Source organism: Epinephelus moara, chromosome 2 (assembly GCF_006386435.1).
Source record: "Epinephelus moara isolate mb chromosome 2, YSFRI_EMoa_1.0, whole genome shotgun sequence".
Classification (NCBI taxonomy): domain Eukaryota; kingdom Metazoa; phylum Chordata; class Actinopteri; order Perciformes; family Serranidae; genus Epinephelus; species Epinephelus moara.
In genome coordinates this window covers 39377398-39390049 of record NC_065507.1, presented here as the reverse complement: position 1 = coordinate 39390049, position 12652 = coordinate 39377398, and the positions used below count along the sequence as shown (strand labels likewise).

General features: G+C 40.7%; 1 protein-coding gene and 1 pseudogene across 1 annotated transcript in view; one reads left to right on the top strand and one right to left on the bottom strand.

The window, feature by feature from the left end:
• cuedc1b (CUE domain containing 1b) overlaps window positions 1-10330 on the bottom strand; it is a 52863-nt gene extending 42533 nt beyond the window's left edge. Inside the window, exon 1 of the mRNA XM_050056296.1 lies at window positions 10192-10330. The gene's annotated coding sequence lies outside the window, so the exon portion shown is untranslated. The remainder of the gene's footprint in view (window positions 1-10191) is intronic.
• Window positions 7-12652, top strand: part of LOC126407099 (histone H2A-like) — a 13649-nt pseudogene continuing 1003 nt past the window's right edge.

Below are 12652 nucleotides of genomic sequence, written 5' to 3'. Positions count from 1 at the left end.
GCCATTGGTTTTGGCCTTGATGCCCCAATAAATTTGTATTTATCAAAGGCCAAAGTGGCCTTGCCCTAAAAATGACTTAATTCCAGGCCTGGAATACCTACCTCAGAAAAATGTTGTTCAACATCGATATTATTGTTTAAATTGTTCAAAAGCTGTAAGAGAAGACAAGAGACTAAAGTTTATTGTTTTTATGGTCAGTGTCAGGCTGTCAGCTGTTGCATTTAAGTGAGAGTGTTCCCTCTCTGCTGACCAGAGTTTATGTGCAATGTGTCTCTTGTATCAGGCACAATCATAGGCTTTGTTATTTAATGATATTTTTTTTATTATTTATTTATAATTTTTGTTACTTTTCCTTTGGTATCAGGAAATAAGCACAATAAATCTTTATGTTGAAAAAAATTGTTAGAGAATCGTGATCTCAATTATAAGCCAAAAAATCGTGATATAATCGTGAGACAGGCGAGCGGCTGAGGGAGGGGGCGGAGTGAAGATTGTCCCTCGCTGCGGGGAGAGAGGTCCCTCTCTTCCACACTTGGTCTTATTTTCCTTGTGCCGATGGTGGCTTGGAAAACCGCTCCTAACTGTGTCACACGGGCAGAAGGGAAGGCGGCTGCAGCTCGGCCTCTTTCCCCCTGTTCACCCTTGTCCCCATCTCCACACTTAGACTTTTTTTCACCCTGCCGACAGTGGAGCTTATATTCATGTGCCGATGGTGGCTTGGAAAACCGCCCCTAACTGTGTCACATGGCCAGAAGGCAAGGCGGCCGGTTCTATTTCTCCCTCTCTGAGAGCCTGGCCTCACCGCGCAGCAGCCAACCTCACCGCGCAGCAGCCCACCGCATCCATCCATCCACCCCTCCCTCCCTCGTGGCCCGGCCGCACATACACCCCCCGAGGCTCGGCTCTCTCTGCGGACAGAATGATTTTATAGTAAGGGGAGGAGTAAAGGGAGGAGAGCAGGCTTTAGCGTGGACGGTTAGTGACGTCATTCGCCTCGAAAAAGAATCATTCACCTCCAATGTAATGTAATGTAAATTCAAATGTAGTAACCAGGTTTCAAGCTGTAGAGGGCACTCCATACCACATTTTTAAAATAAAATGTGGATTTTCAACAGTTTGCACTAAACTGTCAAGATTTTGAGCAGGATCGGTCAGTAACACTACTATACAACCAGAAACAATGATTATCAGCTGAAAAAAATGGTTTTAGGGTTTAGTTACTCTTTAAAGAGCATCAGAAAAATGAGTGGCCGCGGAAAGACCGGAGGAAAAGCCAGAGCCAAGGCAAAGACCTGCTCCTCCCGTGCTGGGTTCCAGTTCCCAGTCGGCCGTGTTCACAGGCTGCTGCGCAAAGGAAACTATGCGGAGCGTGTCAGTGCCGGCGCCCCGTCTACCTGGTGGCTGTGCTGGAGTATCTGACCGCTGAGATCCTGGAGTTGACTGGAAACGCTGAAGCACATGAGGAGCCAGAACACTTAAAGACCCATAACATCCCCCGTCACCTGCAGCTGGCTGTCCGCAACGACGAGGAGCTCAACAAGCTGCTGGGTGGAGTCACCATCGTGAAGTTAAAGGGAAATTTCAGTTTATTTCAACCTGTATCCTATCGTCCTAAATTTGTTTCAAGTGACTAGTGACATAAAAATAATAGTTAGCATGTTAGCCGTTAGCCTAGATACAGCCGGGGCACATAGTAGCATCAGACCTGTTAAAACATAAGTGAACGGGCATACTTCAAGTGCAAAGTTAGTCCACTAAACAAGCTTTTTTTCCACAAAGACCGCCTCATATCGTTAGGATAAATGTCAGAGAACATATAGAAAACGACATGTAAACGTGTTGTCTTACCTTACCGGTGTGCTGCCATGTTTGTTTACCATTTAGCTCTGCTTTCCAAAGCGCGGCCGAAATATCGCGAGAACAAGCAGCGATCTCATACCGTGCCTGAAATCTCGCGAGCTCTAGATAAAGCCCAGCTGGATACTACTCCAGGTGGAGGTGTCTCGTCCTCGGTCACATCCAGACCTTGAAAATAAGGCTGCAACCGGTCCCATTCCTTGCAACAGAGGCATTCCTCTTCTGTGGGCACTGGGGCACAGCATTCACAGGTACACCACCAATCTCCAGAGCTACGCAGCCTTGCAGCAGCCATTCCTCCTCTCTCGTCCTCTACCTGTTGCGCCTCTCTCTCTCTCCTCCTCCGTTCTTCAATTTCACGAAGCTCTTCGTCAGTGTATTCTGGCTCAAATAAATAAGGGCGGCCATCAAACTCTGCAAAATCAAATTCCTCCTCCACAAAGTCGAAGTCTGGCAAAAAGTCAGCCATTATTCTATAAATCTTTCATAAAATAAATGAATGAACTTTTCAGGCTACTGTCCGGTTCTGCCTTCCAGCTGTTGCTGCTTGTTCTCGCGAGATTTCAGGCACGGTATGAGATCGCTGCTTGTTCTCGCGATATTTCGGCCGCGCTTTGGAAAGCAGAGCTAAATGGTAAACAAACATGGCAGCACACCGGTAAGGTAAGACAACACGTTTACATGTCGTTTTCTATATGTTCTCTGACATTTATCCTAACGATATGAGGCGGTCTTTGTGGAAAAAAAGCTTGTTTAGTGGAGTTCAGCACCGCGGACCAATGGGCTGTCGGACCAATGACATGGACCCCTGACGCTACTGTGCGCCCCGGCTGTATCTAGGCTAACGGCTAACATGCTAACTATTATTTTTATGTCACTAGTCACTTGAAACAAATTTAGGACAATAGGAGACAGGTTGAAATAAACCAAAATTTCCCTTTAAGAAACGGCTCTATTAAACTGTTAACAGGTCTATATTAGCCTACACATTTAAACAACTGGTGTAATGATGCGTTGCACTGACAGGAGATGCCTGGTACGTGCTGTCGCTCATGAATGGTCAAACGAATATTAGCCTACCGTTTTAAAGTCTAGAGCGCGAAAATAGGACGACGCCTGTTTTATTATGATTACTATTATTATTATTACCGTGGTAATACCGGTTACCGTGGTATTTTTTGCCCACGGTTATCATACCGTCAAAATCTCATACTGGCACATGCCTAGTAGAGTGTATGCTGCAGTGGTCAGGGCATTAAAGCAACATGAAAAAAACAGGTCAACATTGCATAAAGCTACGGTAAACTCAATATAATTGTGCTTTGCTAGTTATAAAACATGTCTAACAGGCAAAACATGATTATAGGGATAGTTTGGTTTCTCACTAGTCTGGGGCCATTTAGTGGCCGTTTTGGTAAGCAACCGGAACCAGGGCGAGAGAGACAGGATACAGAATTTGATGGATGCGCCTTTCCGTCAAAATAAAAGCACCAAGCTAATAAAAATGTGGTGAAACTTTTTAATTTAAAGAATATAATTTACAAGAAAAGCCCCAAGCCATTATGTTAACCTTTTTCTTTTCGTTATTATCTGTTTCAGTTGTCTGTTTTATTTAATAGGCACTTGATCCTAGTTTTGTACATTATACCTGTAGTTTGTAAATTAGGGCTGCCACGATTAGTCGACTGATCGATGACTAATCGACTATTAAAATAATTGGTGACTATTTTAGTAGTCGACTAATCGGTTTGAGTCATTTTTCATAGAAAAGTACTATAAAAGTACCCCAAAATACTCTTACTGCAGCTTCTTACGTTCAGATATTGGCAGCTTTACACACTCTCCCGTGACAGTGAACTAAAACCCTTTGGCGTGAGTATGAAACAAGACATTAGATGACGTAATTTTGGGGTTTGGGCGAGACAGACCGACATTTTTCAACATTTTAACACATCGATGAAATGATTAGTCGACTAATCGAAGAAATAATCGACAAATTAGTCGACAATGAAAATAATCGTTAGTGGCAGCCCTATTGTGAATGCATTTTTTTGATAAAGTTTGGGGCGGTGGGGGCGGAAGAGAGAGGAAAACTGTGTGATGCTCGATATGTAGCATGCTCTATCAACCACAACAACAACCACAACAACAACAACAACAGTAGCATGCTCTATCAACCACAACAACAACCACAACAACAACAACAACAACAATATGGCATCGCCAACATCGCTGCCTGATAATGTTACACCTGTCAAAATGGTGAAAGAAGATGCGACGAGACGATGGTGCCCCAGAATTTAAAGTTTTACTTTGGTGAACACTTTTACTTTGGTGAATTTGGTGAATTCCGGATCCGCTCTCTAGACCGGAACCAGAATCCAGACAAAATTCAGAGTGAATGGAAACCAGGCTCTTCGCCGTACGTGAAGAGCCTGGTGACACAAGGCTAGTTTCTCACTATTTCAGTTATTTCTGAAACACAGTCAGAACATATGTTGCTCTGTCATTTCATGCACATGCATGGGCACTAGGGATGCAACGGTCCTCGGTAAAATATTGAACAGTTTGGTCCGCCCTGCACGGATCAATACGACGCCCTTATGGACCGCGTGTTTCCGATTTGCAATTAATTTTGCATTGATACCGTACAGGCCACTGTGTGTGTGTGTACCTATCCACAGGCCGAGTCCATGGATGTTTAAAGAGAACGGCCGAGTCAGCCTGCTGCACAAAAGCCCTCCCTGCGACTTAATGTCCCATCACTGTTGTGGCTCCACCCACTCACCCCCTCATACTGTTGTAACTGGAGCCAGGGAAAGTGACGCTTGCCCCACACAGAAAAGAAGCGGAAAAAACAAACATAGAGAGCCATGGCAAGCGCAAGCGGAGGAGTTGAGAGACATAAGTTTGAAGAAGCACTGGCTTCATACAAATCTCCGGTGTGGGATAATTTCGGTTTCGCTGTTTAATAAAGTGAGTGAAAACAGTTAACAGAAATTTCACTAGCTCTGTTTCCATCCAAAAGTGATTCGAATCATTGGGAAATGCGCATTAAAAGAAATACGAATCCTGTGTGTTTCCGTTAAATGTACAGAATTTGGTGAAAACTACGAATTCGCGCGATTTTTCTGCAGAACCGGAAACAAAACAAGTCTCACATTCTTCTTCTTCTTCTACATTTTCTGGCGGTTGGCAACCAGCTTGTAAATGCATTACTGCCTTCCCGACCCGGAGTGTGGATATCACCATGGAGAGAGGTGCCCTACGTCAGACTTAATTCGAACATAACTGTTTCCATCCACCGTTTTGCAAATCAACATTTTTTCAAATCAACCAAAACCCGGCTAAAGCAAGCGTATTTTAGTTTGTGCGAATCAGGGGATTTTAATTAGAATTTTGGCGTTTCCATCGTAATTTTCCAATGCGATACTTCTAGATGCACATCTAAACAGGCTGATGGAAACATGGCTAACGTCTGAAAGCGTTGCTTGAAACATGTCTAGTGTTTCCCCTACCATTATATTAGGGGGGCGTCCCACCCCATACCTTGTCCTTTTAATAAACAAACTAAATAGCCTTATGTTATTTATCTTATTTACACAACGGCATGTCATTTCTGTCTCTGGGTCAGTGACAAATAAGGGTTGGCAAGATGAGCAATTCAGAAATATCTTCAAAAATACTTTAAAAGCATGCATCACATTTGTTATAATGTACTGTATTTTTGTTGGGGGTTTTTTTTTTTGGTTTTTATTTTTGCACCATTTTTTATCAAAAGTAAGACTGAATGCTCCTGAAAATGTCAAATGGTGTAACCATGAAAGAATGATAAATATTAAATATTTTACCCACCTATAGTAGATTTAAGTGAAAAAGTCTTTATTTTAAAAGCATTAAATCGAAATAAGATATTTTTGGAGTATTTCTATATTTAAATTGTAATGCATTTTGGCAATACTGAGCAGGACATTTCCTAAAAACATCCCTTTTTTCCTAAATAATGCTTGACAAATTATGTAAAATTTGTTAAAAAAAAAACAGTGTTGCACTGCAAAAGTGGATTACATTTATTCCACATTTTACTCCACATTTATTTTCCTGTATATAATCATAATTTTTATGAAAAAAATACCAGTTACACCAAATGACACTGGGTTGTGTCAATTGGTGTAACTGGTATTTTTCATAAAAATATGATACACTGCCTGACCATGTTCCTTCTACAGTCAAACACCACTGTTTGGTGAAGGAATTGACACAGAAAATCAAATATGACAGTCAACAAGGGTAAGTGAACTTGTTTTTTTGAATGTTGTTTCAGTTCAGTTTTGTAGCTTAAGGTCTGATAAGAAAAAAGTCACCTGACAACAACTCATAAGGGTGAACTTGTCTACTATTGAGAATACAGTTGATAAATTTAATGACTCGAAGTTCAGAAAAAGGAACATCTGACAACAATGAACTTATTTCTTCTACTGTAAAATCTTTGCTAACAACAATCATTTAATTTTAAAATTAAACTCATATTTTATGTTTTGTATTTTAAATTCTGATAAGGGAAAAAGTCACCTGACAACAACAACTCATAAGGACGTAATTGGCCCTTGCTGCAGCATTTGCATTCATTAGCATTAGCACTCTATGACGAGCCACTTTTTCCTTGTCAGAAACTGGCATCTAATGGGGAAAATTGATTTTATTTATTTACTTTTGATTACTTTCCTATAAATGTATCATATATTGTAATGAAATAGCAGAAATGTAAATAATTGTATTTCACAGACAGAAATTTTAATGTTTGAGTAACATTTCTACTTTAAATTAATTATTGGATTTTTAGGTATTTTAAAGCTACTGTACAAGTTCAAAAGTATTTTTTTTATAATACATCTTTAATTAGCATCATAAACTACTGATATCTAACAAATTAATATCATAAACTGCTGATATTTGACATAAGGCCAGGCCAGCGCTGCGTGACTGACAAGCCGAAGGAGAGGAGCAAGAGGTGCTTCGCTACTACCCCAGCATTACTACAGCATAACAAAGTCCCACTCTTTGAGCATAATGCAGGATCATGCATATGCAGCATCACGGGAGACGGAATCCTCTTTGCCAAGAAAGCGCAAAAGGGAATCAAAAAGGCATCGTGACCGGCGAATTCAAAAACGAGGGTCAACATCGTGGTAGCCTTTCCCAGGTGGAAATCTGCTGAAGGAGAAAGGTAATGCAATCATAGGCCAGCAATGATGCAAGGAGAGGATGAGGCGTGTGAGGTTGAGATGTGATTGGTTTGTTTGGATTTACACCCGCCCCAACAGTCCTACGATGTAAACACAGCCAGCATGGTGAGGAGGGGGTTTGTCAACTCGCGTCGTGTGTGTCTGTGTAGGAGCCTGAATGAATACTCCATGAAGTATCGGATGACATGGTTTCATCAATGTTATCATAGCTTTTTGGTACACAGAGGCTACCGTTGTTGTAATACGCGTTTGAAACAGTGAGGCACTAGAGTGCGCTATCCGTTTGAATGCAATATATGATTTCAACATTAGATGGGAGAAATTCCTACACACTGTGGCTTTAAAGCCAGTATCTGCCAATACTGTTGATGCGTTGATTTTATTGTGCATCCCTATTGTAAATATAGCATACTTAATGATATTGAGTTTTTGGCCAGAAACTGACTGTTTGAGGCAGCGTTTGCTCAGCACCATTTGATTTTACCTACGTGACACCAGGATTTTCTACCCAGACGTTATTGAAATAAACACTATTATTCAGTCTATCCTGGGAACATTGCTGTGGGTGCTCTGAGTCAGTGTTTACATACAAAGTTAAGTCGAGCTAAGGTTGTTAGAATTGGACCTTTTGCTGTCAACCTATTATGTCACAGACCAAACAATCGACAAACAAGTTAGCTGCTGTTAGCTAGCGGCAAACTTGTAACATGGCAGAAAACTTAACAGCTTTGCACATTTCCTGTCCAAAAATGCACAGCTCTGGATGTGGATTTCGCCATCTTGTTACTGGCTTCTTCTTCTGTTACACATTTAATGCTATTCAACCTCTGGGTGAAAGTCTGGGGCGGAAACGGTGGAGCATGCTCCGAGTGCCTAGGCCAGTTTGGGTCCAATAGACGGTATACATGCAGGAGTTATTTGACTACTCATCGGATTATCTGGTAGTGTTAGTCCAACTCTGAGAAATTTGATATAGTACGATTACAGTCAGACTAACATGCTTACATGTATTTTAAAAGTCTAGTTTTAGTCCTGACTGGTCTGGCCCTGGGGTCCAGATTTCTTCTTAGTCATTAGTTCAAGGTCCTCACAGTTTAATACATTCAGCGCAGTGGCGGCTGTTGGTCTTTCAAACAGGGGAAGCTCACTTTAAGTTTACATCATAAAATTTGTCATATTGTAACGAGGCAGTAACTTATAACAGGAACATTTAATTGAAGCCATTTTTCGACCACACTAATGCCATAGAACCACAGCAAAACACCTCAGAGATTTTCAGATGGCTTTAAACACCTGAACTGTGGTGAAAATGAGCTATATCCCTTATGGAAATAAGGATCTCTGGACGGCACTCTGTCAGAAGACTCCACTCGCAAATATCCACATTGGACTGAGGTCGAAATGTGACGATGCCGGTGTGTATTTCCAAAGCGCTGTCAATCACAAAGGGGTTTAGCCTTTTAGACGATTCCTCCAATCATCATGCATACACGAGTGTCCTCTCCCGCCTACCGCTTCATTAGGTCTCAGGGAAGCTGAGCCTCCCTGGAAGTGATGATTTTGTCGCATTTATCAAAAGACCGTCTCGCTTTATTGCGTGAAAAAAACCTGCTCAGCGCTGTCTCATAGGAATGCATGGAGGCTCCGCGTCCACCGTGCTGACACGAGAAGGTATGACAGGGAGGTCGCGTTTGCAAACTGGTGATAAACAGCTGACGTTTGAACATGATAGTCATGATGTTAAATGCATCCTAGTGCACGTTTAATGCAATGTAAATTCTTATTTTAATGTGAATTCAATTGTGCATATTTGACCATTTCTTGTACGAAATTTTAGGGGACGTTCAGCCTCCCTTGTTGTCTCAGAGCAATCGCCCCTGATTCAGCGTCATACTTGCATTTGTCTTTCAGCTAGTTTGCTGCCCCTGTTAAGCAGCTGTCTGATAGTCACTCACTCTACAACAGGAAACTGCACTACAAAATAATAGCTCTGTCGGAAATTCACTGCACCTAAAAATAAAGTGTGTGAGTCATCTGTGAGTCCATTCAGAATGAACCCTGCAACCCACTTTTGGACCACCACCCACCAGTTGGGAACCACTGATCTATAACATCTTTCCTAATTCATCATCAATGGGGCAGCTCCAGAGTTTAGACCCGATGACATTACAAACTTGCGTTTTAGCACTCTTTTTTGGATTTAGGATTGATTTATTTATATTTACTAATATTTTTGGACTGTCATATATCATAGAAATCAAATGTATGAATTTGGAAAATGGCTGTAGTGTAACTTTAATTAGGGGAGAGTTTATTCAAAGGGACAGCTGACAAAATAAGAAGTTGATTTTACCGTATTTTTTTGTGTCTCGTTATCGGATGTAAGCCGAATTAAAAAGTAGACCATATGGAGTCGTAAAATCTCCTAACCTGTGTTTCATAATGTACCTGTATGTGTCCATATGCAGTGCTAAATTAAAATATTATTTTTGACGTATGGCATAACTTAACTGTGTTCTTAACTAGTTTTCGTGGTCTGTGCATGTGCTTGTTATTGAAAACAGGTCGCTGCTAACTGGCTAACGGTAACGTTACTCCTCAGCTATTAGCCAACTCACAACTGTCAAATGTTGCTCTCAATATCGGAATTAACGTTAGTAGTCCGACGGAAATATTAAATAAAAGACTAACGTTACAGCGCCAAGTCTCTGCTACAATAGCCACTGTTAGCAGCGACCTTTGTCAAACAAGGTTTAGCAGCGATGTGTTAGCTGTTGGAGCTAACTAATCACAAGCAGACACATAAGGTCCTCCGGACAGGGGATTGTCGTATAACGTTACAAGGCCTCGGTCAGCATCCGACCCACATTAGCTCTGTCTAAATATGTTACCCAATTCAATACATCAACGTTACATTCATTTTCATTGTAACACAAGCATAACGTTACTACTGGAAACGACACTTTTCCATCGCCGTGTTGGTGTTTACAAAGACGAGTGGTAAACTGGGAGAAATCTTCCCACCAAAGCCAGTAACGCTAGTTAAAGCCGTACATCGTTATAGTCAAACATTTTTGGCGTAACTTACAGACTGAGGTGCAGAGAGCGTCCAGCTGAACAGATTATATCCACAGAAACACAGCTGAGCAGCGGGACGGTGGCTTTCAGCATTGTAATGGGAAGCAGAAGGATACTGTCCCTCAGCTCAGCAGCAGATATGCCATTAAATTCAGCTGGCAACCGGATGTCATATCAGCCACAACACACTGAGAGCTTCAAAATAATACACATATGCGTATACTGTGGATGATGTGCAATATTAAAATCAAGATTTAAAAAAGAACACCTATCATAGATCTTTGTTACCCACACGTGCATGATTATAACAATTATAAATGAATAAATACAATATGTTGATAATATGTAGACCACTTAAAGGGACAGTTCAGATTTTTTGGGGTTGTATGCGGTATTATCGATAGTCAGTGTTTTCTGCACACCCCCAACTCGGAGAAGCAGGCTGGAGTAGCTGCCACAGAAGCAAAGCAATATACTGCTGTGGATGGGGGCCAGCAACAAAACTTATTTTAGCCACCTTAAAAAAGAAAAAAAAAAATCATTTTAAGAGTACACAATGCTGAGTGTATTTTTGCTGCTTTATCAGTCTTTCCAACAGACAGCCTATTCTGAAGGGAAAGCTTTTAATGGTTTCAGTTCCGCATCTACACTCTTGTCAAAGCCACCAGACTCTATTGAAATTATTTTAGCACGCTGAACACATGAACTGCTGGTATACCACTGCCTTGATCAGTTAGTTACTTTGCATTATTGTGACTTCGGTGAATCTGAACTAATCCCTTTAAACACCAAAGTCTCACAATAACACAAATGAAAAGAACTGTTCAGGGCAGTGGTAGACCAGCAGCTCCTGTGTTCAGCATGTTAAATCATTGCTTTTCTCCATGGAGTCTGGCTATATTCTCAATATAGCATACACTTAAACTGACATTTTGTTGCTGACCTATCCACAGCAAAAGATTGCTTAGCTTCCATGTCAGACATCTACTGTATGTAATATACTGTCTATGGAAAGAACCCCATACAACCCCACTTAAGAAAACTGAACAATCCGTTTAAGTCACTGATAAGAATATGATCTACAACACCATAAAGATGCAGTTCACAAGCTCTAAAGAAGAATATCAATGGAAAAGTTATTCTTTTGTCATTTTATTGAGGGTAGTCCAGTAATAGTAAGTGTTTATGGTAATATATGCAATATGATAGTGTGTATAGTATGTAGGAAAAACAAACTAACTAACCAGCTTGTCAAATGAAGAGTAAAATAACATTTAAAAAGCCTACTGACAGTCACTGACTGAAAGAAAGTTGCATAAAAATATTGTGTTTTTATACAACATACCAAATATAATTTTTTTTTGTTTTGGTATAAAATGATGCAAAATATGTTAAGGATATTTTCATTTGATGGAATACTATATCCATAAAACACAGCACCCTGTGGTTGAATATTCATTACAAAGCATTATTTTAGAACAAGAAGACACTGTATGTGGTTATTTACTGTCACAGGTGTAGGAAAGTTATCTATTTAAATAAACTGTACATAAATCAAGAGTTAAAGAGGTAAATAAATATGCATTATATTCACTACATCACTGCTCCTTTAAGCACATTTTAAAGTTTATTTTGAAGGCCAGTTTTTTTTTTGTATCCTGTCTTTTTTTCATACAGCTTCTGGGGCCTGGGGCCCTTTAAACACCACAGCAGATGAATGAACACTAGACAGACAACAACACAGGTTTCCAATAAATGGCTACCTGGAAAAACTGAGATGGATTTCAGTGTGAAGCTGCTCCTACTACAAGGTTAGACTTCTCCCATAATGCAGTTCAGCACAACAACCCTGGCTTGTAATTCTCCATCATTAAAACTATGTCAGATGGGTGAAAACAGGTCATCTTAGGTAATTCAGTTAACTATTACCAATGATTCACTGTCAGTTATGGTCATTTTTTGACTTTGAGGAGGGTGTTATTATCATTATTATTATTATTCATCCATTCATTTTCATAACAGCTTATCCTCTTGAGGGTCGCGGGGGGGGGGCTGGAGCCTATTCCAGCTGACATTGGGCGAGAGACAGGGTACACCCTGGACGGGTCGCCAGACTATCGCAGGGCTACACATAGAGACAGACAACCATTCACACTCACATTCACACCTACGGACAATTTACAGTCATCAATTAATCTAATCCCCAACCTGCATGTCTTTGGTCTGTAAGAGGAAACTCCACACAGAAGGGCTCTCTCCTGGGATTGAACCAGGAACCCTCTTGCTGTGAGGCAACAGTGCTAACCACCACACCACTGTGCCATCCTATAATTATTATTAGTAGTAGTAGTAGTAGTAGTAGTAGTAGTAGTATTTTATAATTATCATCATCATCATCATCATCATCATCATCATTGGGGTCCGGGCAGCAACCTATTAAAAATTATAAAGTTCATCATTCTGTTTTTTTT